General features: G+C 53.4%; 1 protein-coding gene across 3 annotated transcripts in view; it reads right to left on the bottom strand.

Moving 5' to 3' along the window:
* Positions 1–25,146, bottom strand: part of SH3BP4 (SH3 domain binding protein 4) — a 94,011-nt gene that overhangs the window by 40,058 nt on the left and 28,807 nt on the right. The window contains exon 2 of one of the 3 annotated variants that reach the window (XM_082466344.1): positions 16,455–16,530. The exons of 1 other annotated variant lie outside the window; for it this stretch is intronic. The gene's annotated coding sequence lies outside the window, so the exon portion shown is untranslated. Of the gene's footprint in view, positions 1–266; positions 340–16,454; positions 16,531–25,146 lie in introns of all 3 variants that reach the window. One more of the 3 variants, XM_082466345.1, reaches the window with a different exon arrangement.

The following is a 25,146-nucleotide window of genomic DNA, read 5'->3' as shown; positions in this document are numbered from 1 at the left end:
CCACCTTCTCTCATTCCTCGACTTACAGTAATACTGGGAAAACGCCAGGGAGGAAAAGGCTGTTTTGGAAACATTTGTTGTGAGCGGATATAAGCTCATCCTCTGCCCCCAGGCCGACCGTCTCTACAGCCTAGGAGATAAGCAGTTCGTTTCATCCAGCACCACCAAGGGGAGACGTAGCAGGTTTGCACGCCCAGCACCTTGCCTCCAGCCCGGACGTGGAAAGGCCCAGCTTGGTCTTCTAGCGTGGCCCTTGCTTTCCTCACCTGATCCTTTATCACCAGCGTCTTCCTCCTCCTCCTCACCTGTAGGCGGGACTAAATTAAGGTTGACAGCATCCTATAAAGAAGGAAACACAGGGTTTTGGAGCCAGATCGGAGTGTGACCGGCAGCTCCAGCTGTGTGCTCTTGGACAAGTGACTTAACCTCTCTGAGCGTCTATTTGTATCACCTGCAGCAGGAAGACAGTAAAATCTGGCTCACCAGGTGCGCGCATAGGAGGCGCTCAATGAGGACCATTCCTCGTCATCGTGCCTGGAGATGAACGCCAGTCGGCCCAGCACTGATGTCCCCAAACAGTGATGTACCACGGACTCAAACCAACTTACAAAGTCTCCTGCAAACCACAAATTCTCTGCATTTTCACTTGGAGGCGTTGGCATTTTTACTGAAAACCCAGGTCACCACCTGCTCACCTTTGATGACTTCCCCTTCAGCCCTGGTGGAACCCCTCAGATGGGCGTAACTTAACTTCCTGGGGCCTCCACTTCCTCATCTATAACTTGGGGAAAACTACGCTCTTGACCTCTTCAAAGTGTGTGGACAAAATCTGCTGGTTCATGCCGAGTGCTTAGGGAAGAGCCAGCACGCAGCTCTCCCCAAGTCAGGGTTTCCTGCTCTTGGTGCCAGAAACACTTTGGGTGGGACCGCCCTGCCCACTGCAGTATGCCTGGCAGCACCCCTGGCCTCCACCCACCAGAAGCTGGGGGCATCCCCACCCCCAGACAACCCAAATGTCTCCAGGCACTGCCAAGTGTCCCCCAATATCGCCCCTCTCATAACCACTGTCCTCGGTGAGGGCTATTGTTATTAATGTTATTTATCCTCTTCCTTTACCTCTAAGTCTGATCCCGGCTGGTGTGTTGCCACCTCTTCTCTCTGGCTCCCTTCCTTCCATTTCCAATCTCCACCTCCCACGCTCCACCCCATGGCCACGCCCGGCACCCCTGCACCCCAAAGGGCTCCCCTTAACAGTTTCCCCACCCTGGATGTCGATGCCAACCACCTGGAGAGGCTTTTGAATAATACAGTCCCACCCTGGAGATTCAGCAGTATTTTTAAAAAGCTCTCCCGTGATTCTAACGCACACACAGGGTAGAGAATCACCGTGCAGCCCGGACTCACTCACCGGCCACCAAAGAACCTACAACAGTCCTTTCACTTAGAACCCAGGCCCCATTGCCTCAACTTCAAATGGTGGTCCGAGGTCCCGCCCGACCGCTTGGAAAAAAAGCCCACTTGTTCAACCCCCTGCTTCATGCCCAACCCCCAACTACAAGGGTCCCAATGGCCAGCTAACAGGTCCCCTCCCCAAATTCGGCACACTCAGCTGGGCATGCTACTCACCGTACCTGGAAGGTTCTCTCGGGCTCCTCTAACCCTGGCCAAACCCATCTACCCTTCAACAAATCCTCCCTGGAATGCTCTGCTGTCACTGATTCCACACCCCGACCCATCACAGAACCACCCAAGGGCAGTTTCTGGGTCTTACACACAAGGTCCTGGGTCAACACACCCCGGGAACTAAAGTCCTGGAGGCAAGTTCTGCAGACGTACACAAAGCACAGACACAGGGACTCTCCAGATGACTCGTCCCCCACAGGGCACAAGCCCGCAACGCGGGTGATGTAAGCTCTGCGAGTCCATGGGCCACTGTGCCCAAAAAGCATTTGACCTTGAAGGGGTCAACATGTGTTTTAACAGGTAAGTGACGTCTGGAGGCCAGACAGAAGGCCCAGCATGGAGCAGCCTGATGTGGTCTCAGGAATCCCAGGACCTCTTCGTGGCCTTCAACCCCAATTCCTGGTGTCATTGTCGCTGCCTCCAGAACAGATCCAACCGCACTTCGCTGGGCGTTGAGTCTGAACTGAAGCAGATCACAGGAACACCAAGCACCTGGGAGAACTCCGTGTATCAGAATGGCCCCGGGAGCACGCAAGGTTTTATTTTTAGAAGCAGGACACATTCTTCAAAGAAAATCTTTGCACAAACCTTGAGCCAGAACTAGGTAAATACAAAGCAGCTCTGTCAGAAGGGTGGAAAGGGGAGGCGTGAGAACTGGTCTGGGGAGGAGACGGGTCCACCCGCTAGCCCACCTGCCGCCTGCCCAGCCCCATCACTTCCTAGCCCAGATGGAGGAATCCTTCACTGACCATCCACCTGCACGAAGCGCAGCATAAACACTTTACATGCACCAGACGTCGCCATTCCACCCCAGGCACACGCACCCAAGGGAAAAGGAAGTGGATGTCCACAGAAGGGCCCGCGTACAGATGTTCGGACTGGATTCACTTTTCATAATGGCCCCAAACTGGAAACAACCGTGACGTCCACCAACAGGAGGAAATAAACCAATGGCGGCACATTCATACGGTACCACTGATAGGAAATACACATCCACAACGCACCGAGGTGGCCCACGGGCATGAAGCTGAACATGGAAGCCAAACCCAGGAGCACGTGTCTTACAGGATGTATGAGAACAGGCAGGTGGACCCGCAGACGTCAGCAAGAGTGGATGGCGGGAGGAGGCGGGGCCAGATGGGGAGGGGCGCAGGGAGCCACTGGGTGATGGGGACACAGCTTGAAGGAGTGTGGGTGATGCAGGCGTCAAACCTCAAGGATGCATGACGTACGAAAGTGCAACGATGACATGACACGCCTTTCAGAGTATAAAGAAGTATAAAGAAGCAACCGAAGCAGAAACGTGGCGTTTCTGCCTGCAGCTAGGGAGCTGATCACAGAGCTGGGCTGAGAACCAGGCCTCCGGGAAGCCTCCACTGACTGGAGGGTTTCACTGCGCCGGACGGAATTATCTGGCATCACCTGCAGCTGATGCCCCAAGCCTGGCCCCCATGTGCCCACACGCACCAGGGTCTTCAACGATCGGCTTTCCAACCACACAGACAGAGGCCTACTTGACCACCCCTCCCCCTCCCCCTCCCCCGTCCCCACCCCACGTGGCCGCTCCGAGTCCCCGGGGTCCCCTGGGATGTGCTGTGCTGGCTGACACCTCGCCAAGGTGCCCTGGGGTCAGCGAGGCCTTGGACGGGCTGGTTCCCGAGCTGCTGTAACAAATCACCCCAAATGGGGTGGCTTAAAACAAAGAAACCGTTCTCTCCCGGCTCTGGATGCTAGAGGTCTGAAATCAAGGTCTCTGCAGGGCCCTGCTCCCAAAGGCTTGGGAAGAATGTGATCCAGGCCTCTCTCCTGGCTCATGGCGTCACGGGCAAGCCTTGTCTTTCCTTGGCTTGCAGATGCCCCCAAATCTGCCTCCATCTCACGTGGCCTTCCTCCCTGTGTCTCCACGTGGCTGTCTTCTGTGGACACCAGTCATGGAATGAGGGTCCACTCACTTTGACTAAGCCAGGTACATCTGCAAAGACCCTATTTCCACATAAGGTCACATTCTGAGGTGCCAGTAAACGTGACCTTCCGGGGACACGATAGCACCTTGGACATCGAGTAACAAGGGAAGGCAGGTCGGGGGAAGGCCAGGCAAGAGGCAGGCGGCGGGCTGGTTCCTGCCCAGAGCAGCCCCGCGGGGACTTCGGCCCAGCCAGCCGGGCAGGTGAGACCTGGGCCCTTGTGAGAGTGGCCTGGGACTTTGTGCGACGCTGGCTGAGAGCTAAGGAAACGTCCCTCTCGTCTAGTGAAGCTGTCACATGCCCAGTTAGACGCAGAAGTGTCAACCCCTTTGGGGCCTTCTTTACCTAAGACATGCACGTAAGGGAATCCAGTAACAATATGGGTGAAAACTTGGCAGGTAACTCGGGTTTCACCCTCAGCTCCGGTTAAAAGAACTTCATGGAGCACGTTCTTAACTGTTACGCTTCTCACCGGGGCAAACAGAGCCGACTCTGATGACAGACTGTCTGGCGAAGATGCTGGGTCAGTCGCTGCGTCAGTCACTAAACGTTGCCGTACCGCGGGGGCCCGCGGGACCCGTGGGCAGGTGCAGGGGCGTTCCCGTCCCCTGTGCGCCCATGCTAGGGCAAACGGGGAGCTGCCAGAGTCCGAGGGACGTCCCAAGTCCTTAAAGCAATAGGCTGCCCTCTGCCAACACCACATCTGTGGTCACCAGCCCTGGCACCCCGGGCTCCCCTACAACAGGACCTGATCGCGTGACTGTAACTGCTCATTTAATTGTGTGTCTCTCCAACCAGGCCGTGAGCTCGAGATCAGCAAGGACCTCTAGCATCCCTGGCACACAGCAACAATCTCTCAATAAGTAGCACTTACACCAACCAAGGGCTTACAGGTTGCTCCAATCTCACAGTATATGAATGGGGCGGCTTCTCCAAAGCAAGACTTCTTATGTTCATAGCCTTCTTCACGTCTGTCCTGAAAACCTGAAGGTTATCAGAAGTGGAGTCCTCTTTAAGTCACTAACTACAGGGGTGCTGAGCACTTGTCACGCACCTTGTTAGCTGCTACAAGAACACAAAGAAAAGCAAGACCATCCTGCTCTTAGCAGGCCCGCAGAAATGATGAAGACAGACATGAACTACAACAGAAACCATAATACAGGTAAAACAGCCAACCACATCCACTGCTGTCAGCTGAACGGTGTCCCCCCCAGAAAGATATGCTCGAATCCTAAATCACAGACAGACCCTAAATCAATCCCTGGTGTCCCTATAAGACACTGGGATACAGAGACACAGACACACAGAGAGAAGATGGCCACATGACGATGGAGACAGAGATGGAAGTGATGCAGCTCAAGCCAGAGGGCGTCAAGGTGGTGGGTGAACGACCAGAGCCGGAAGGAGGCAAGGAGGAGTCCTCCTTGAGCCCTCAGAGGGAACCTGGCCCTGCAGACATCTTGACTTCAGACTTGCAGCCTCCAGATTGGAGAGGGTCCATTTCTGTTGTTCAAAGCCATGCCGTTTACGGTCATTTGTTATGCAGCCCTGGGAAACTACAGGTAGACCTCCGAGATAACACAGGTTCAGTTCCAGACCACTGCAATAAAGCACATATCAAGATAAAGCGAGTCACATGAATTTTTTGGTTTCCTGGTGCATAGAAAAGTTTTACTCTACACCTTGTACTATAGTCTATTGACTGTGCAACAGCATTGTCTAACAAATGTGCAGGGGCTTCCCTGGTGGCGCAGTGGTTAGGAATCCGCCTGCCAATGCAGGGGACACGGGTTTGAGCCCTGGTCTGGGAAGACCCACATGCCGTGGAGCAACTAAGCCCATGAGCCACAATTACTGAGCCTGCGCTCTAGAGCCCACGTGCCACAACTACTGAAGCCCGTGCACCTAGAGCCCGTGCTCCACAACAAGAGAAGCCACCGCAATGAGAAGCCCGCGCACCGCAAGGAAGAGCAGCCCCCGCTCGCCACAACTAGAGAAAGCCTGTGTGCAGCCACGAAGACCCAACGCAGCCAAAAATAAAATAAATAGAAAAAATACATTTATTAAAAAATAAAAATAAATTAAAAAATAAAAAACGTGCAGGCCTTTATTAAAAAATACTTTATTGCTAAAAAATGTTAACCATCATCTGAGCCTTCAGTGAATCGTCTTTTTGCCATAGTCACATCAGAGATCACTGATCATGGATCCCCAGCACAAATATAATAGTTATTATGTGAAATAGTTAAATAAATATTTATTTTAAAAAGTAAAAAAAAAAAAAGTTTGAAATAGTTGAAGAATTACTGAAACGTGACTCAGAGACACAAAGAGAGGAACTCTTGCTGGAAAAAGGACGCCAACAGACTTGCTCGATGCCCGGTCGCCACAAACCTTCAATTTGTTAAAAAAAAAAAGTATCTGCAAAGTGCAATAAAACGAGGGTGCCTGTTGCCCTGCCCTACCCTCACAGCACTTGTTGGTCATGTGTCAGGCACTATTCTAAGTGCTTCTGTGCCCACTGATTTACATGTCACAGCCACCCCATGACACAGACGGTTGATCATTCCCTCCAACGAACAGTCGAGAAAACCAAGGTACGGAGAAGCTAGGTCACTGGTCCAAGGTTTCCCAGCTGGGTGGCCGCAGAGTCTGCTGCGTGAGCCCGAGGCTGGTGTGAGCCCAGCACAAAGACGGCAGGGCTGGAGCAGCTCCTTTCTAGACCATTCCGAGACCACCAGCTGCTCCTCCCCTGCCCGCTGGGCCAACAGCACCCTGGCTCCTGGAGCAGGACCCCCAAGCTGGGCTGCTGGGCAGAGCTAGCAGGATAGTCTAAGTGTCTGCTCCGTGATTTTGTTCTGTTTTTGTAATCAATGCATAAATTAACAAACCTGGCGTGAAATCACTCCCTGTTTTTCTGCAGAGCCTCTGGTACAAGTCTGTACCAGGCAGAGATGAAATGGAATCCAACCGACCCGACAAGTTTCCTGCGGGGAGGGTGAGTTCACCAGAGGCCCTGGAATCCAGGTCCCTGGCCTTTTGATAATCAGCTAATTTCCTCCCAGTTCTGAGGGTGACACAGGAGAGGCGCTTGGCCAGGGAGAAAGTGTGACCTGGTGCCAGAGGGCAGTCGGAGAAGCTTTCCTTTTGCCTCCAACTAAAAAGTGCCCGAGGATGATTATTTTATACAGGGAGTAAGAAAAAGGATCAGGGGAAGAAAAAAATTACCCACGGTAGAAATGGGCTCCTCCTCAACCGTTCCCATCCTCTGCTTTGTTTTGTCACCATTCATACCCAGCCGTCTAGCAGATTCTTAGCGGCATCTTCTCCCTGCTGCCACCCCCTGCCCCGTCCTTCCTCCTCCTCCTGGTCCGCAGGAAGGCTGTGCCCTCTGTCACCCAGAGCCTCGGCTTGGACCAGAGCCCCGGGCGGCACCGGGGCTCCCTTTCCTACAGAACCAGCAGCTGGCTCGAGCCCAGGGCTCCTCGCTGGCTGGCGCTGGTGCCTTTCTGCTTACAAATATCCTCCCTGGCTCCCAACGGCCCCCGAGCTGCTGCTCTCCTCCCCTCACCTCCCCCGAAGCGGCTCCTGCCCCAAGCCTTGGACACACTGTTCCCACTGGGGTTGGTGATGAGGCCACCGGAGCCCCAGGTCCTGAGGGCGTTTTCCTGCATGCGTCTCACCGGGCGGCTTTCTAACTACTGACCTCTCCATGGCCTCCCAGGGTGACGGCTCTCTCCTTCCTCTCTGAGCTGGTCTTTGAAGCCTGTCTTGCAGGTGTCTTCCCGGCACCTGCATGGCTGGTCCTTCCCCCTTCCTTCCGAGATTTCCCCTCTTCTGTCTGCCTTCAAGTGTCCAATGTCCCGCGTCCATCCTTGCCCTTCTGCTTTTGTCCCCTGGAGCGTTCTCCTTAGGGGGCCTAGCCACCCCAGGGAACAGGGCGGGGATGGGACCACCTAGTCTCTACTGATGCCCAAAGCCTGGTCTGCCTGGCAGCCCTGTCTCTGCAGCACCTCCCACACGCCCTCAGGATGGCGACCTCAGGGCCAGCATGCCTGGCTCATCTTCTCCCACCCGAGCCTGCCCATTTCCTGCATCCCCATTCCAACAAAAGCACCGCCCACCTCCCCCAAACCAGTCCGTTCTCTAGTTGAAACAGATATTTTTTTTTCTGGAAAGCATCGTTTCTCAACCTTGGCACTACTGACATTTGGGGCCGGATCATGTTTTGCTGTGGGACCCATCCTGTGCACTGCAGATGGCCAGCAGCACACTTGCCTCCACCCCCTAGATGCCAGTAACTGCCCCCAACCTCAGCTGTGACGAGCAAAAATGTCTCCAGACGCTGCCAATGTCCCCTGGGGACACCACTGCCGGAAAGGGCCAGACAGGGAAGATCACGGGCTTCGTGGGCCACTTGGCCTCAACTCCAGCCACTCAGCTCTGCCTCTGAAAGGCAAAGACGGCCACAGACAGTGAGTGTGCATGGCTGGGTCCCAATAAAACCTTATTTACAAAAGCAGGGTGCATGCAGGATTTGGTCCACTTGGTCCTGAGGCCACACTCCACTGGCCCCTACTCCGGGCGTCGCCTGCTCTCTGGCCGGCTCCGTGCCCCATCCCCTCCGTGCCTTCTTTGGGGAACTACCCATGCCTCACCTGGACACCCACGCCCTTCAAATTGCCTGCCATCTGGACCCCCTACTCAATTTCTCAGGTACGAGCCCACCCTGACCCTACAAAAACAGAAATCGTTTGAATCCTAACTAGGAAGATAACACCCTTTATCTTGGGCCAGGCCCTGTGCTACAGGCTTTACCAACTAATTTAAATCTCCAAAGCGGATCCGGTGAGTAGAGGTAACGAAGCAGATGTGGAGAAGCAACTTGTCCTAGGACACACAGATACCGCGTGGACCCCACACCTTCATCCTACCTGGATCCCACGTGGACAATTCGCTGCTGTCACTGCCCGACCCCCCGGCGCCCTCCTCCACCATCTCCTGTCTCGGCCCCTCTGAGTCCATGAGCAGGGCCATGGGACGGAGGGGTGGCGCTGGAGGCCCGCGGCAGCACAGGCCAACACTCGCATCCTCGGACGGGCTCACGCCCTCCTGGGGACACGGGCCCAGCAGAAATCCAGGCCGGCAGCCCCGGGTGGCATCTCAGAGTGAGACCCATGGTTCTGAGCATGCAGTGGTCCTGGCTGCCTCGGTCCGGCTGGTTTCCTTTCTGGAAGGTTTTTGTATTACACTTACAAATCATTAAAAACGAATAGGAATATACTTTGTTTCCCATAAAAATGCTACGCCAGAGGTTTCCGGTTGATCTATTCTTTACCAAAACCTAGGAACGTCAGGTACGATACCCCCTGAAGCAGCAAGTAGCCCTTATGAGGTTTTCCGAACATGCCCAGGCCCAAAGGAAAAGAAAAAAGAAAGGAAACGAAGCAGCCGCTCCCTATGGGAACAAAGCAGGAAGAGATGGGGGGGCGAGCCTGAGCCCCCCTCCCACATGCCGTCCTTCCTCTGTTTCGCGCCCCCCGCAGGAAGAGACAGCAGGCTCCCAGCACGGCTTCCCAGTACAGAGAGGGCAGCTTTCTCGGGTGCCCCCGCTCGGCCAGCCCAGGACAGGATTAGGGTCGGAGCCAGAGGACTGGAGCTGGACAGCTGCAGGGGCTCCGCCTGCTGCCCACCCACCCGGAGGTCAAAACCCCTCCCTCGCAGGACACAGGTTCCTGGGCCCACCTTGAGGTTCTCACTGGGTAGGGACAGACAGGCTGAGCTGTCACTCAGATTAGCATCATTTGAGTCGAGTTTAGTAAAGGTACAATGACAGCAAGGTGGGAGGTTGCAGGAATGCCCTGGGGTAGCGACAGCAGCGGGGTGGTGGAGGAAGGTATTGGAATCTGGGGAGACAGGGAAGGGCTGCTCCAACCTCCCCCCGACCTCCTCTCCCCCCGGCCTTTCTACTGGAGGCAAGGGAGGCCCACCTGATGCACTGATTTCAGATGACCGCCCCCCGGGCCAACCCCGCACCCCCCCGCAGGTGTGGAAAGAGCACGAGGGGCAGCCCCAAGGCAGACAACACGCAGGGGGCTGCTTTCTCGCAACAAGCCTCCCTGCGGTCCTGATGCAGGCGACCGAGGGGCCACACCTGGAGAGACGCCTGGCCTGGGCCCGCTGTTGACGCCCCTCACTCAGTAAGCAGCACTTCCTGGCACTGCCGTGTTAGCTCATGGATGGCTGAATCCACAGGGGACAGCACCAGACCGGCCACTGCACGACAGTGACCCAAGCCAGTCCACGCCAAGGGTGACTTCAAGTCCAGGGCAAGCCCTGGCTCTTGGAGATCTGTAAGATGCCAGGGACAGGCGTGCAGGCGGAGGGACAGGGCTGGTGGGGGCAGGGAGCTGGAGTCTAGAACTAGGGGTCTCGACAAGAACTTAGAGATGAGAGAAGATGGCTCTTAAAATTAAGTCAGAACATCACAGTGTGATGAATCCTAGGAGCGCTATTCACAACAGACCAAAGGCAGAAACAAGCCGAGCATCCAGTGACGGATGAGTGGACCCACACAGCGTGGTCCCTCCATACAGTGAATATCACCCAGTGCGAAAAGGAAGGACATTCTGACACATGCTGCAACGTGGCTGAACCCTGAACACACTACGATAAATGGAAGACGACAGTCACAAAAAGTCACGTATTGTACGGTTCCGCTTATAAGAAATACCCAGAAGAGGCAAATCAAGAGAGACAGAAAGCAGGTCAGTGGCTGCCAGTAGCTGGGGAGGGGAGGGACGCCCCGTGGCTGCTCCCAGGTCTCCTGTTGGGTTGGTAAAAGGCTTTGGAACTAGAGGCGGTGGTGGTACAACTTCGTGACTATACTAAGTATCACCACATCGGGACACCTGAAAATGTGCCCATCAGAAACCCAATTCAGGCTAAAATGTGTGTGCGCGCGGAGGACAGTCTGAAAAGATACCTTTACTTAAAAAATTGTATACGTTGAGATGTATTTTTGTTATAATCGGGGTACACTACTAAAGGATGGAGAAAAAAACCCCTACAAGTAGTCAGGAGGGAGGCTGGTCCAGCAAAGGGAAGAAGCCGTAACAGGAGGAATCAAGGCGAACTGCACCCCAGTTACGGCCAGGAGGCAGCCGCTGGTGAAGGGTGCTGACCCAGAGCCCCCAGGCACTGTGGTCCCACTAGAGCAAGGCATCCCCAGTAGGGACAGGTGCGGGGAATCGGGGGTGGGGGGCAGGGCGGGGCGGGTTTAGGACTCTAAACACGCAACTCAAACTCGCTAAGCAAAAATGGGAACAGACTGGGGCAGCCAAAGCAAGCTGCGGGAGGACAGGATGGGGCCTGGAGCCACCTGGATGCAGAGACTCACGTCTCCCAGCCTGCAGGCCCTCGTCCCCACCCCTGTGGGTTCACCTTCATTACACCAGATCCACTTCTCCACCACGATGCGGGAGCGAACTGTGAAGGCACCGCCCTCCCCTAACTGCAGCCCCCATCCCCATTCTGCAGAAGAGCAAACTAAGGCACCACTGAGGGCCGGTGGGCAGAGCCACACCAGCTTTAGTGCCTGAGATCTGCATGCGGACAGGCTTGTTCCAGAGTCCAGCCCACACCCTGTGGCCAGGACCCCATCAACGGGAGCTCAGTGAGATTCACTCTGAAGCCCACTCGTGAGTGGTACCCTGAAGAATGTCTACCCAAACTTAGCATCCCAAGGAGGGCAAACTATTTCCTAGCGACATATGCAAGCCTGCCTCGCGACCAATATTTATGCCCAAGCAGATGGAGGCCCGGTTCTCAAGTTACATTAAGTCTGCTGGAAATCTAGAGATCCCTGGGGTGTCCTCTGATGGGGCTCAATGGTCTGGGCCTTGGCCCATTGAACACAATCTTTATCAGTAACAGGTGTGTCCCCGTGGGGCTTATGGACCTCTAGCTGTCGGTCCATTTAGAGGGCCCTCAAGACCCCAAAATGATAGGTACAACTTTACAGGTATAGCTGATTTTCTAAAGGGAAAGCCCATAGCCCTCATCAGAGTCCTCAAATGATTTTTGCCCTCGAAACCCCTGACTTGGAGGAAGGCCTAAGACCGGCTTGGAGATAAGGTGACCGGGAGATAAGCCCGTGTTGGGTCTGACTGAGGGCCTGAAGGTCTGCCCTTGACCAAGAGTATTATTCAGCCCAAGCCCAGATGAAACTCTTCTTTCCTTTATCTGGTTATTATTTCTGTTGCTTTTTGTTCAGTCCCAATGATATCTGCTCCTTTACAGAATGGGAAGGACCTGGCTTATGAAAATCACCTTTGAATTGTAGCCGACCTGGGCTTGCTCTGATTCAGACCTGAAAATCGGAGATGCTGTGCGGGTGGTCGACAGGGGCAACTAAGCCCGTGTGCCGCAACTACTGAGCCCTCGAGACACCTCCTCACTCTCCTGGGAGTTTCACTGCCCGGCCCAGGCACACCCCCAGGCTGGACACCCCATGGCCCCGCCCCTCCGATGGGTCAGCCACAGATACCACGTATAGGTGAACCGATCCACTGTCTGCCTGCCGACCCAGCAATTGAGGACCAGCTCGAAAGGGTCAGTGGGGCCCAACCCACTTCTAAGAGCAGGGAGCTGAGAAAGTCAAAAGCGGCCCAGGGGCACATCCTACACAGGACTGCTGGGCCTCGGCTGGTGGCCATTCCTAGGCCAGGTGCACGCTGGCTGAGCAGCAGAGGCCGGGTGACAGGGGAACATGCAATTCGATTCTTGAAGAGCAGTTTCACGTCTCAAATCCTGGTTCCCAGGTCTTCTGTGATCTGGGGGCTTGATCTCTGGATCTTTCCAACAATCCACCCACTTTTTCTCTTGAGCAAGTTTGAGTGCATATTCGATTCCTTTTTATCTCTGAGAACCTTCTGAGACTGGCTCCATCTTTACAGATGAGGAAACCGAGGACGAAGGAAATTAATTTATGCAAAATGCTTATGGGCTCCTAACTGAAATTTGTCTCTGCTTGGAAAAGACCAACGCGATAAGCTCTCTGCATAGACATTTTTCTGACCCAAGAATGAAATACAGTCACTCTGTCCTTCCTAAATTGCAATCGGCCCAGTCAACTTTAAATAATGAACAAAAGGGGAAAACTCCAGCCAGAGATAGGGAAACTGGGGTTTTCTGATTAGATTGGGAAATTCTTTGTAGTCTAAGCAGGTTTCAGCGAGATGGAAGGCTCTGGAAAATAAACAACGGTGGAATCTTTCTTTGACTCACCTCTTTTATCTCCAGAGCCTCAAGTATGTTAAAAATGTCTCAGCGGTCCTCATGGCACGCCTGCTTTAAGAAGGGTGAAAAGGCAGGCTGGTGACGAGACTAAAACACAAGGCCTGTAAGGATGCAGATGCCGTTTCTGGGGGAGCGCGTGGGTTTCTCACCCGCCCGCAATCTCCAGGCTTCACTCCGTGGCACCTGACCTCACTCACAGTCAACTGCAGCCTTTATTTAATGAGGCAGCGCTTACGTGAGGCTTATTCATACAGAGGTTTTGAAAGAGGCTGAGCACCGCCTTACATTCAGGCGATGCGTGGCCGGGTCCCCATCCCCCCAGTGGATCACCTGCCGACCACTGTGACGTCAGACCTCACCTCCAGAGGGGCCCTGCAGGCCTGGGATGCCAGCCTTGGTTGCTCTGTCCCGAGGACACCTGAAAGCCAGGATCTCCCTTACATACAGACTGGCCCCCAATTCAAACCTCAAAAGTAAACCAATTAGTGGTGGCCAGGGCATGGGGACAGGGGGCAATGGTAGTAGTTACTTAATGGGGAGGGCGGTCTTCTTCTGGGGTGATGAAAATGTTTTGAGACCAGAGATAGGTGGTGGTCACACAACACTGTGAATGCACTAAATGCCAATCAATCTGTACCCTTTTAAATGGTTAATTGAATGCTATGTGAATTTCACATCAGAAAAACGAAACAAACTCACACGGTCAGAAAATGTGGAGATCCCCAATCTGAAAAGTAACCCCTGCAGAGCAAGAATTTGTCAGTGACTGTACACGTGGTCCAGACGGTGCCTGGCCAGAGTTCCCCGACAGGAAGAGCGGACAAGTCCAGGCAGCTGGACAGCACCAGCCTTTGAGATCATCCAGCTCACTTCCTAACTGCATCCTGTTTTAAGTAAATTTACAGTTCTAAGAGAAAAACTTTAATTCCATCTGTTTATTTTTACTCTAAAAATTACCTACGTGCCTCACGTTTGTGACTCACAGTTGATAGCTACTGGCCGGAGTGGGACTCGGGGATACTGGCCCACGTAGCTCATGTGTCCTCCCAATAAGGAAGGATGGCTTGGGGCACACAAACAGGCTTATTAATAACTCTCTGAACTTGAATTTGAATGAGGCACTCTCTGAGCCTCACTTCTTGTCTGTAAAATGGGCAGAACGTATGGAGTGTTCCTGGGCTGGAGGAGATACGACAGAGGAGGGTGAGCGGAGGCTGGAGCTCCCGCTTCCACGGCCACTGGCAGGACCATGGGAACCAGCCTTGACCTCCGTCTCCCCACAGGGCTCCTCCTTGGCTGGCACACCCCCCAAGGAGCTGTCGGGCCAAGCTGCTATTTGCCGTTACACCGGTCCTTCACAGGGGTCTTGAAGTGAAGGGAACTGGAGCCAGGCATCTTTCCTGCCCCCTCACCTGGTCCATCACCTTGAATAGCAGCATCCACCAGCCCTTCAATACACTATTCCTGACAGCGATAACAGAGGTGGAATTACATTCATATCACACAATTAGGCACCAGCAAAACCCTGGGAAGCTCTGCCTCACAATGAACTTGAGACAAATCAGATCTTGAATATTAAGAAGCAAAGAGCAAACACTGCATTTACGTTTCTGGAGGAAAAAAAGCCACAAAAATTGGCCAGATGTCAAGATCCCATTTTGGCCACAGCCAGTGTGGGTGGTCTCTTTAAATGCTGGGAGACACATGCCCACTCCCCTAAATTCCGCACAGGGCCCGTCTGTCATCTCCAAGGCAAGCAGAGGTGATCCTCCAGACTCCCAAGAACCCCTAATGACAAGATGAGAACAGCGGGCACTGCTTCAGGTCACCTTGAGAAGGAAGGCTCCGTCTCAACCTCCTGTTTCCTCTTCCCAGAGGTCCTGCTGCCCCGGGGATCCTGGCTCAGTGCCGGACAAAGCAAACCACATAAATGACACCCAGGGAAGTGCCAGAGCCAGAGAGGGGTCCTAGGCGGGGCCCCATTGACCTCCTTTTCTGCTTTGCTCAGGAAGGGGTCTGCACCAGACCCCCAATTCAAACGCAGAGGTGGGATCCTGTGGGGGTCAGGCAGGGAGCCCTGCCGCACCACCGCTGGCATCTATCACGTTTATCTACAGAAAAGAACCTAGTTGCATACTTGCTTGCTGGACTTCAGAAACCCCAGCATTCAGGCCAATGCCAGTCCAAAAGAATGCAAGGAATGTGGATGCCTTTCACTGGGTTTCACTGTAACTCAAACAGACCACAGCCTCCAGGGCTTGCTGATGGCTGCTTCCTGGGCAGAAATATTTTAAGTCTCTAAGACCTCAGTGGGGTGAGGATTAACCCTGGGATCAGAACACTCCTGAATTCCTCACTCACCATTAAAAGCCCCCGGGTCATAACCTGCAAACATCCCCAAACATTCTTTCGGTCCTAAAGCACAGGCTGATACTGGAAAACAAAGAAATGTGATATAAAAGGTGGGGAGGGAAGAAAATTGAACCAAAGCCAGTCATCTTCCCCCAGGTGAACAGGAGGCGCACATGATGTAAAGAATAACCTTCACTAATTCAGGCACCTTATTTGGAACGGCTTTTATTATTCAAACCTGACCCTGAAAGGAAGCAGCGTCTGAGCTGTTCAGTCTCAACTCCCCTCTTCACCCCGGGTCTGCAAATGACCCCTTTAAATTATACCCACTCCTTTCACCTGGAGAGGAAAGTCTCACTTTTTTTAAACACATGAAGCCTGCACCATATTCTGTAGATGACCTTACTCAACTGATTTGACAAATGATGGTTTTTCCTACTAGTATTGCCAGCCGCAGGAATAAAGATCAAGAACAGCCGAGAAAATATCCGAGAACATTCTACCCGGCCACCCTTTACTCTCCCTTCTGCTGGGAGTTGCCGGATGCCTCCCGTTCTTCCTCCCGAACACAGGCTAATGCTTCCTGTTAACATTTTCTGCCATCGTACTCCTCCTTCCCAGGACTAACCTCTCCCAGACCCACACAGCCAAACGCGTCGCACCTCGTCACTGGTGCCCATTGTTCGGGAAACTCAGAACCTCTTAGGTTTTAAGAATAACTCCTTTGTGTAAACACACAGGACAGCCAACCTGGGCTCAGTCCCCCGGCTGTGCTGTCGGGGAGGAGGACAAGCTGCCCGGCTGGTTTCTGGGGAGAGCGAGAACATTCCATTGGTGGCCACAGAGAGGGACGTCGCGAAGGTAAACAGAAACCAGGGGCTGTTCTGGGAACTCGCCGGTGCCAGGCACACCGGCGACATCTGACCTTCCCACGTGGGGACACGGAGAGCTGACGAGGATGTGAAGACAGGGCTGCAGAGCAGGGAAAGGCCGAGAAAAGTCACGGGGAAGCGACCTCTCCCTCCCGAGAGGCTCTGCAGGCACGCGGGGCCCGTCTCCCGACACGGGTCTGTGCCTCTGGGTCCTGACACAGCCGCCTCCATGTGGCAGGCCCCGGTCCGGCTGCTCATCAGATGCCCCGTCTGCAGCACTCACCTGCAACAGGGCCCAGCTCTCTGACGTCAAGAGGACCAGTCCCAGGACCCGGCCTTCTGTCCAGAGCAGGAAGATGCTACCAGACAAAAGGGGGAAACGTGACTGAGATTCAGAGTCTCATTCAGCTGAAGAACTCATTTCCACCTCTTCCCTCCAAGACTCTTCCACGCCAAGAGCAGATTATGTTCTAAACTGCATTTATCGGGAAGGTGAGGACGGCGGTGGATCGCTGGGATGGGGCACCGGGACCCCTTTGCATCCCGGCTGCTGGGAGTGTGGCCGGCTTCCTAGAACTGCCTCCTGGAAAGAGGCACTCCTCCCCCCCGGGTCACGGCCCCGCCCTGGGGCAACTATGAAGGGGTGAAAGGATGCCCGCCACCCCTCTCCCAACCCGGACAAATGGGAAGTGCAGTCCCAGGGCCGGAGTGTCTGTGGGGTCTCCAAGGGCTTCCCTCTGCCCCCAACCCCCGGTCCCTTCCAAGGGGGCCGACCCCAAGAGGGCGTCACAGTAAACCTGCATGGTGACCTGTGTCACCGTTGGCTTCTGGGAGCCCAGCCTGCCACAAGGGCTTTTTTTGCTTGTGTCCCCCCGATGCTGCACCATCTTCTCTCACCTGCTGTTACTTCTGCTGCAGAGACGGGCAGTGTTGGCTCAACAGAATCATCTTATCAGCTGAACCCAAAAGATGTATTCCCGATGCCCTCCCAGCAGTGGGGTTTCCTCCCCACCTGCTGGTCATTTAGGAGGCGGTTACTAACAAGTAACCATGGAGGCCATGTCTGTGACAGATTCCTTAAACAAGGATGGTGACGGATGGTGGAACTGAAGGTACCACCACCGCATGGCAGCCCCCCGCCACCCCGACGTTCTGGACGGCAGTAACAGAGCTGCTCCGAGCTTTACAGGAACGCTGCACCTGGCCAGACTGTGAAACAGGAGGAAATTTCATCCTGGATACCTTCCCTAAATCACTGTCCTCGCCGGAACAGACAGCCCAGAACAGACCCTCAGCTGCGTAAATGATTCACATGCAATTACAAGGAGCGTCACCAGAGGGCAAGAATTATCCCCTGAGATGCCGGGGCAGCTGGCTGGTCTTCAGAACATCGTTTCCCCTTGGGGCTTCCACGGTTAAACGAATTCCAGATGTACAGAAAGCCCAGAGGGAGGGAGAGGAAGGCACGGAAGGAAATCAACCAGAAGCAAAGAGAAAAAAGCCGGCAGGTGTACAGTTAACTCTCGAGGTAGAGACAGACCTAAGCGCACAAGCAACGTGTGAAACCACAAAGGCAAAAGCAAAAACTCCAGTGAGATCGATGAACGCTACGAAAAAGGCAGCAACGACTGAGGAAATACGTATTTAAATGTGACAAAAGATTTAGATCCTGAGAAGATGAGAAAATGCGGGGATGGGGGAGAATGCTCAGGACTCAGAGGCCGCCGTCCACCCATCACGTGGATTTTGGACGCGTCCGCCACGCTGCTCTCGGGTCCAAGGACCTCGGGGTAACATCAGATGGCCCACAGGACCCCAAAGACTGTCAAGACAGAGCAGGTGAGAACCTCGTTGTATTAGGGGACGGAGGCACTGAAAAGACCCCCCCTTTTTTTTTTTCAAGTCACTATACCAGCCCAAAAACTTGGATGTCCCCTTTCCTTTATAAACCCAAGCCCCCGTATCTAGGCTGGGGGATGGGACTTTCTACCCTACATCCCGACCAGGGGCCCACACTGCTGGGCCTCTGACCCCTGCACGGGTCCATCTGCAGGTCCTTCAGGAAGGGCAAGAAGTGGTTGGGGGCTGGCGAGGCCACGGGGTTTCCCTGCAAAGAGCATCTCCGTGCGGGCTAACGGCCTTGGCCTCTGGCATCCACGTTACCGCTCACGCTAAAGCCCATCTCCCAGACACAGAGTAGCTGCACACTCTGCGGAACCAGAGCAGACGGCCACCAGGTCTTCATGGAGAGAGAAGGATGCCTCCCCCCACTGTCCACTTGCAGCATCCTCATTCACCGCGGCTTTGGGCGCCGGGCCACTCAGCACTCAGGGCGAAGGGCCTAGGGAGCCCCTGGGCTTTGCTCTTGTCTACTCCAGCAGGATCCTGGGTACAGAGCTTCTGTTTACAGCCCAACGGCCCTGAAGCTGAGCTCTATTCCCTCAAATGGACCCTGGCAGGTTCCTGGATGGGCCATGGGCAGGTACAAGTGCACACCTGGAGCCCTCTACCCACTCGGTGTTCACAACTCTGGCCGTGAACAGTCATGCCGATGAGGTCCAGGGTGGGGGGGATTAGGTGAACAGGACCAGCTGGCCCCTTTCCACCTCCCCAGCTTCAGGCTCTACCCCTCTGGAAGCCCCAGGTTTCTGCACAAAGACCAGCTTTCCTGACAGGAGAGGGGCGTGGTCCTTCGGCCAAAGAAGGAGCCGCCAGTCACCAGGGGGCCCATCAGTCCCCACGGCCCCCAAAAGAAAACACGGGACTTAGTGTGTGTGGACCAGGTTAGCCCAAAGCTGTGGAGTATAGAACATGCCTAATTCCCTGATTTTCTGGTTTGTTTCCAGACACATCGGTGCTTTCATTAGCCGAAGTTTGGGGGAAATCTCGGAGAATCACAGAGCTGTAAATAGCAATGCTGAGAAGACTCTGCTGTCTTCCAGAGCCTCCGAGCATGAGTACAGTCCAGTGAGAACAGCACTGAGGTCGCCCTCACGCATCACTCAGTAGCTGTTTTAGCCACAGCTTACAATCTCGGCTGACGATGTAGCTACAGAGTTAATCCTACCTGAGGAAGTCTGGAAAGCTCGGTAGGTAAACTTAGAGGTTCAAGAAACTTAGACAGTAGACTCTATTCCAACAAAGACAGAGATGACGGCCCTGTCTTCAATTCTCACCCCAGGACAGGCCCCAACAAGACACTCAGCCATTCTCTCCACTTGCCCTATGTCATGAATGAAATTATGCCCCCCAGCCCATGCCTATGTTGAAGCCCTAACCCCCAGACACTCAGAATGTGACCATATTTGGAGAAAGGGTCTTTATAGAGGTAATCAAGTTATAATGAGGTCATTAGGTCATTGACTCTAAACCCAATATGACTGGTGTCTTTACAAAGGGGGAAATTTGGAGGCAGATACACACACAGGGAAAACTCCACATAAAGATGAAGGCAGGGGTCGGGGTGATGCTTCTACAAGCCAAGGGTTGCCAGCAAACCACCAGAAGCCGGAGAGAGGCCTGGGACAGCTTCTCTGGGACAGCTTCAGAAGGAACCAACCCTGCGGACACTCAGTCTTAAGAGGTCCAGCCTCCAGAACTGTGAGACAATAAATTTCCGTTGTTTAAGCCCCCCAGCTTGTGGTCCTTTGTTACAGCACCCTGGCAAACTAATACAACCTATCTGCAAAACGGGATTAGGAATTCTCACCATGCTGCCTGTCTTCAGAGCTGAAAGTGACAGATTCAAAAATGCTCTGTAACCTCGGATCCACCTCGACCTACAGCTTGGCCTGTGTTAACCCCGCAAGAGCCGTCCGTGCTGCAGGACCAAGCCTCTCGGGGCAGGACCTACGTGGTCCTTTGATGTCACTGAACACCCACACCTGCGTGCTTTGTTCCTACAATCGCAGTATCTGCTCAGTGGCCCTATATCCACGCAGACGCCCAGCACAGTTCTTCAAAGCTGGAGGGGAAGCGTTTCCAGGGTGGTTTGGGGGAAACTGGAAAACCAGGAAGCTTTTTCCTTAGGTTTCCAACCGTCACGATGGAGACAGACGGATCCACCAGCCAAAGGATCCTTTACATCCAGCACCTGACAATAGCTAGACTGGGATCTCTCCGCTGCAGGGCTCGGTTCTCGCCCACCCCTGACCCACCACACCTGGAAACACCAAAGTAGCAGCGCTAAAGCACAAAGCAGAGCCAAACCCAGCCCGACACGTGTCTGAAGAATGAAGAACAGACACGTGTCTGCCCATGAATGAAGAATAGTTTTCAACAGTTGGAGGGGAAAATCAAAAGACTATTTCATGACATAAAAATTATATGAAATCAGGTCGCAGTGTCCAGAAATATAATTTTACTGAACACAGGCACACCCGTCGTTCCTTTACGGTTTCTCTGTGGTTCTTTTGTGTGTCAATGACACACAAAAGTAGCTGCCGCAGAGACCCGAGGGGCCACAAAGCCGACATACTTACTGCCTGGCCTTTTACAGTAGAAGTGTGCCGACCCCTGGTCTACACCAGCCCTACACAGGCCACGGGGCAGAGGGCCAGGCCGGGGTCGGCTCAAGCCACAGGGAGGTGGGCAGCACCCACGGCGGAGGGCCGGCCAGGTAGCAGATAGGATCTGAGATGGCAAGAGGGAAGGGGAGGCAAACAATGGGAGGTGTGGCTCCACACGGAAACAGGAATGGCCCAAAGGTAAACTTCATGCACTGGGGACTGTTTCCTGGAGCTGGCTCCAACCTCGAGTGAGGAGGGTTCCCGGCCCCCAGTCCTGAGCGCAGGTTAGCACCATTGTCCGGTCCCTTCGCAAGGGGTGCCCAAGGCGCATCGGGGTCCTGTGGCCTGGCCGTGGACTTCACCCTTGGTTTTTCATTGTTTATGGAAGAAACTACAAGGCAACCAATGGACAAAACTGAGAAAAATCACGCTTCTGCAGATTGACCTTTGTATTTAATGCTAACAAAATAAACACTAGTAAAACTGTTCACTGAAACAGTATTTAGGTACGAGGTGGGTGATGCAGCCAAGTGAAATCGTGCGTGATCTATGGGGCAGAATCTTCTTACACAGAATATGGAACTGGTTCACCTACCTCTCCTAAAACTTCATAACATTTCAAATGGTATAGATGGTGCGGTAAGGAATATCCTTTCCTCTCTCGTGTATGAAACCAATATTAAACATGAAGCACAAAAGGGGGATTACTGAGACACACATCAACCAGACGTCCACAGTGGTTTCACCCTGTGCATCTGTGGGTTCCCAGCTGGTGCCTGACATGGTACCAAGTGGGTGGTTTAGTTCATTGTCTGTGGCCGGCGTTTCTGAGCATCCTTCCTCCCTGGAGGGGTGGGGAAGAGGGTGAAGGCCCCTGTGTGTGACCTGTGCCCACTCCCTCTCAGGTATGTGGACGCCCACACCTGTGGCCAGAAGGCTGCTTTCTCCTCCTCCTTTAGGCTTCTGCTCCCACTGGATGGAGCTGGTGGGCCTTGTTATGGACATTTTAATGGCTTTAATTATCACATAAATAATTATGTGAGATGAGCAGCTTCCAGGACTGGTCAGGTGGAATGTTTTGTAAAAGACTCAATAATGGGGAATCGCTTAAAAACAGGCTGGCAAACTAGACCATGTTAAACATTTAAGAAAAAAAACAATAAAACTCCAGAAGAACTCTGGACTCAGACGGCTTCGCCAGCCTTTGTGTTGTCACTTGACTTTAAATGGGGAATCAAGAGGATGTACTAGGCTGTGGTCCATGACAGACACAGCCATGAAACCCACACTCAGAGAAAGACCTTCACCCCACATAGGAAGACCGGAAGATCCACGGACACTGGCTTTTTCCATTAAAAAAAAAAAAAAAATTCTATTTCTTCCAGGCTTAGACTAACTTTTTCTACTCACTGACCAATGACTTAGGGACTTTTACAATCTGACCCAGGTCACAGTTCTGGGCTCCCAGCGGGGCTGGAGGCTTAAATCCAATGTCTTGATGATCACCACTTAAAAGCTGATGAGGGAGTGCTTCCGGGGGAAGTCCTAGGTTTTTGATTCTGACCGTAACCTGCTCCTTTGAAAAATCGGGGAGCCGGCACCAGCCCGGGGCTGGGTGTGGGAGCTACCACCTGAAGGAAGGCAGCCTGGAAACGGAGGCTTCTGAGATGGTCCCCAGTCAGACCTGTGGGCTCACAGGTCAGCGCCGCCCTTCACTGGCCTGATGACCTCTGCTCCATGACCTAAGTTGACTCTGGGCCTTGGCTTCCTCAAGTGTAAAAGGGCTCTCCATATCATTCGAGAGATTACTCTTTTCTCTCTTTTTTCCTACTTTATCATCTTTTTTCTCTGTATCACGTGAGAGTATACTCTCTCCTTCTTTTCTACTAGCCTATGGACCACCTTGAGGGCAGGGACCCTGCCTTTCTCTTCTTTGAAACATGAAAGTCCAGAGATTTAAGCCACATACATAGTGGAAAACTCGCAAAATGCTTATGGCATAAATGGCTGAGAACTTAACTTCTCACATGTGAATAAAGCAGTGGTTCTCAAACACGGGCACGTATCAGACTCACCTGGAGGGTTTGTTCAAACCCAGACTGCCGGTCTCCACCACCCGCCGAGGCCTGAGCCGGGTCTGCGAATACGCATCTCTAACTTGCACCCAGGTGATGCTGGTGCAGCTGGTCCCCCGACCACACTGTGAAAACCACTGACATCATGCACAGTAGCTGACAAGGTGCTTCTCCAGCTGGCCTCCTGGTGGTTGGAGGTGGGCAAGGCCGGCATCACTGTGTCCTTTTCAGCAGACGAGGGAACTGAGGTTCAACAGGGTTTCAATGACTGACCGAGGTCAAGAAATGGGAAGCTGGGATCATAACGCCCGGTGCAAAGCAGCCCCCGTGACCTTGATGAACAGACTAACAGTCAAGTGCAGAGAAAACAAAGGCAGAAAAAGGAGATTGCAGGGACTTCCCTGGCAGTCCAGCGGTTAAGACTCTGTGCTTTCCATGTAGGAGGCGCGGGTTCGATCCCTGATCAGGGAACTAGGATCCCACATGTCACGTGGCTTGGCCAAAAAATAAAACAAGAAAATATTAAAAAGACAAAGCAGGCTGCAGTCAGACCAGATGTCTCCATGTGAGGGTATAAAATGCCGGCCTGGGTTCCAACATTGAACGGCCTTCCTTCTTTCCTTCTTCCAAGACAGCAATTATAACCACACACCCCCTTCCCAAGTCTACTAAAGTAGGAAGAAGTGCAATATCCTGCCTGATGTTTATGAACCACAGGAAGGGAGTTTCTGTGCCAGTCCTGGGAGATGGCACAGAGCAAAGAGCCTCCCGACAGACGTAGAAGAGGCTGAAAATCCTGGGACAAGTCAGTGGTGGAAGCTCAGACTCTGTTTGAACAGGGCCTCAAATCCCGGCTCGGCCCCTGAACGTGTGACCCCGGGATGTGTACCCTTGTTCCTCGGTGCCGGGCGGGGCGGGGAATTACCCGGCCTGGTGTGAGTGGCAGCCTCGGCCCCTGCACACATGGTATCCAGCGCTGGTCCCTTTCTGCCAGAATCCCAGCAGCTACCTCCTTCCTCAAAGCTGCCCTCCTGCTGGCTCACCCCTCCTGACCTCGGGCAGAGCTGGGGCAGAGCTGTCGCGATGAGGACCACCCACCCTCTGACCTCTTGGATTCTTCTTCCTGGGGACCTTCACCCGGGCAACCTCTCACCTCAGCAACTGTGACAGAGGCAGGAGGGGGGAAACGCAGCTGGAGCCACCCTAGCGGACCTTTCCAGCTGACCCAAATTCCCCTCCACGCCCGACTCACCCAGAATAAGGCCCCCGAGAGGCCCCTTCCCTGCTGAGCTTTGCAAAGAGGGCTCATTTCAGTTCCATAAACCTAGCCAAACCGGTGGAGAAAGGGCGGAATACCTACTTTATAAGAGCATCGAACGATTTGTAATTCGTTAATCTGCTACGTATTGCAATATCACAGACCACCCCCTACTTTTAGATAACAAGTCCTACTCTCAAAGACATGTAGAAACTGGGTCAGAAACAGAATCACTGCAACAAACATTTTCTGAAGCCCACGACCTGATTCTGGTTATAAGAGGACCATTCTGTATTTTTACGTTTTCCCCCAAAGTGAATCCTCAGTTTCTTAATCACTTCTTTGAGATAAGTACAATGCTATCCAGAAATGCAAGGCGGTCCCCAACCTCGGAATATCCTACTTTTTGAATGAGACTTTTTAAAAAAATGCAATCTTCCCCAAAAAAGTTTAAAAAAAAAAAAAAAGCCAACTTGAAGAAGCCATTTCAATGGCCAACTGTCCACTGGAGTGGTGGGCATTTGGGCAGATGCGTGCATTAGTGGACACAGGGTTGGGTGACCACACTTCCCCACCACCAGCAAGGCTGGGCAAAGGGCACAGCTCCATGGGGTCATTTCTCTCCGATCCCCCAGCTCCTAACTACAAGCTGGAACGAGTGAGCAAGTGTGGAATCAGGTCCTGGTCAGAACCCTCCAGCCCAGGTAGTTATGCGACATGAAAGGTGGGTTGTGTTTACCATCCCTCACTCCCCGCCAGAGCCATCTGAAGCTCTATGATGAGTCTCTCCTCCCAGTGACTGCTCTGCATATCTACTTATTCTTACCTTCGTCACAAGCAACCACCAGTTAGGTGTAAAAGGATAACACGACTTTAAACACAGTTAAAGCTCTCCTGGCTGGTGCGCATTTGGCTTTGAGGGACATGAGGTTAGAGTGTCGACAGATCCCTCCGTCATCTCCCAAATCCTCACTCGGCTCTGTTCCTTGCAAGCTACAGAGGGACGGACAACATAAATACAACACGTGGGTCCTGCGCTCTAGAATGGAAGTTTAAGAGAAAGCAGGCACCTAAATAAAAGACAAGGCTGAAAACAGAAGATGCCAGGACATAAAGCTGCTGGTGTGAGTACAG

Source organism: Balaenoptera physalus, assembly GCF_965194825.1.
Source record: "Balaenoptera physalus genome assembly, chromosome: 6".
Lineage (NCBI taxonomy): Eukaryota > Metazoa > Chordata > Mammalia > Artiodactyla > Balaenopteridae > Balaenoptera > Balaenoptera physalus.
This window is presented reverse-complemented; position numbering and strand designations above follow the sequence as displayed.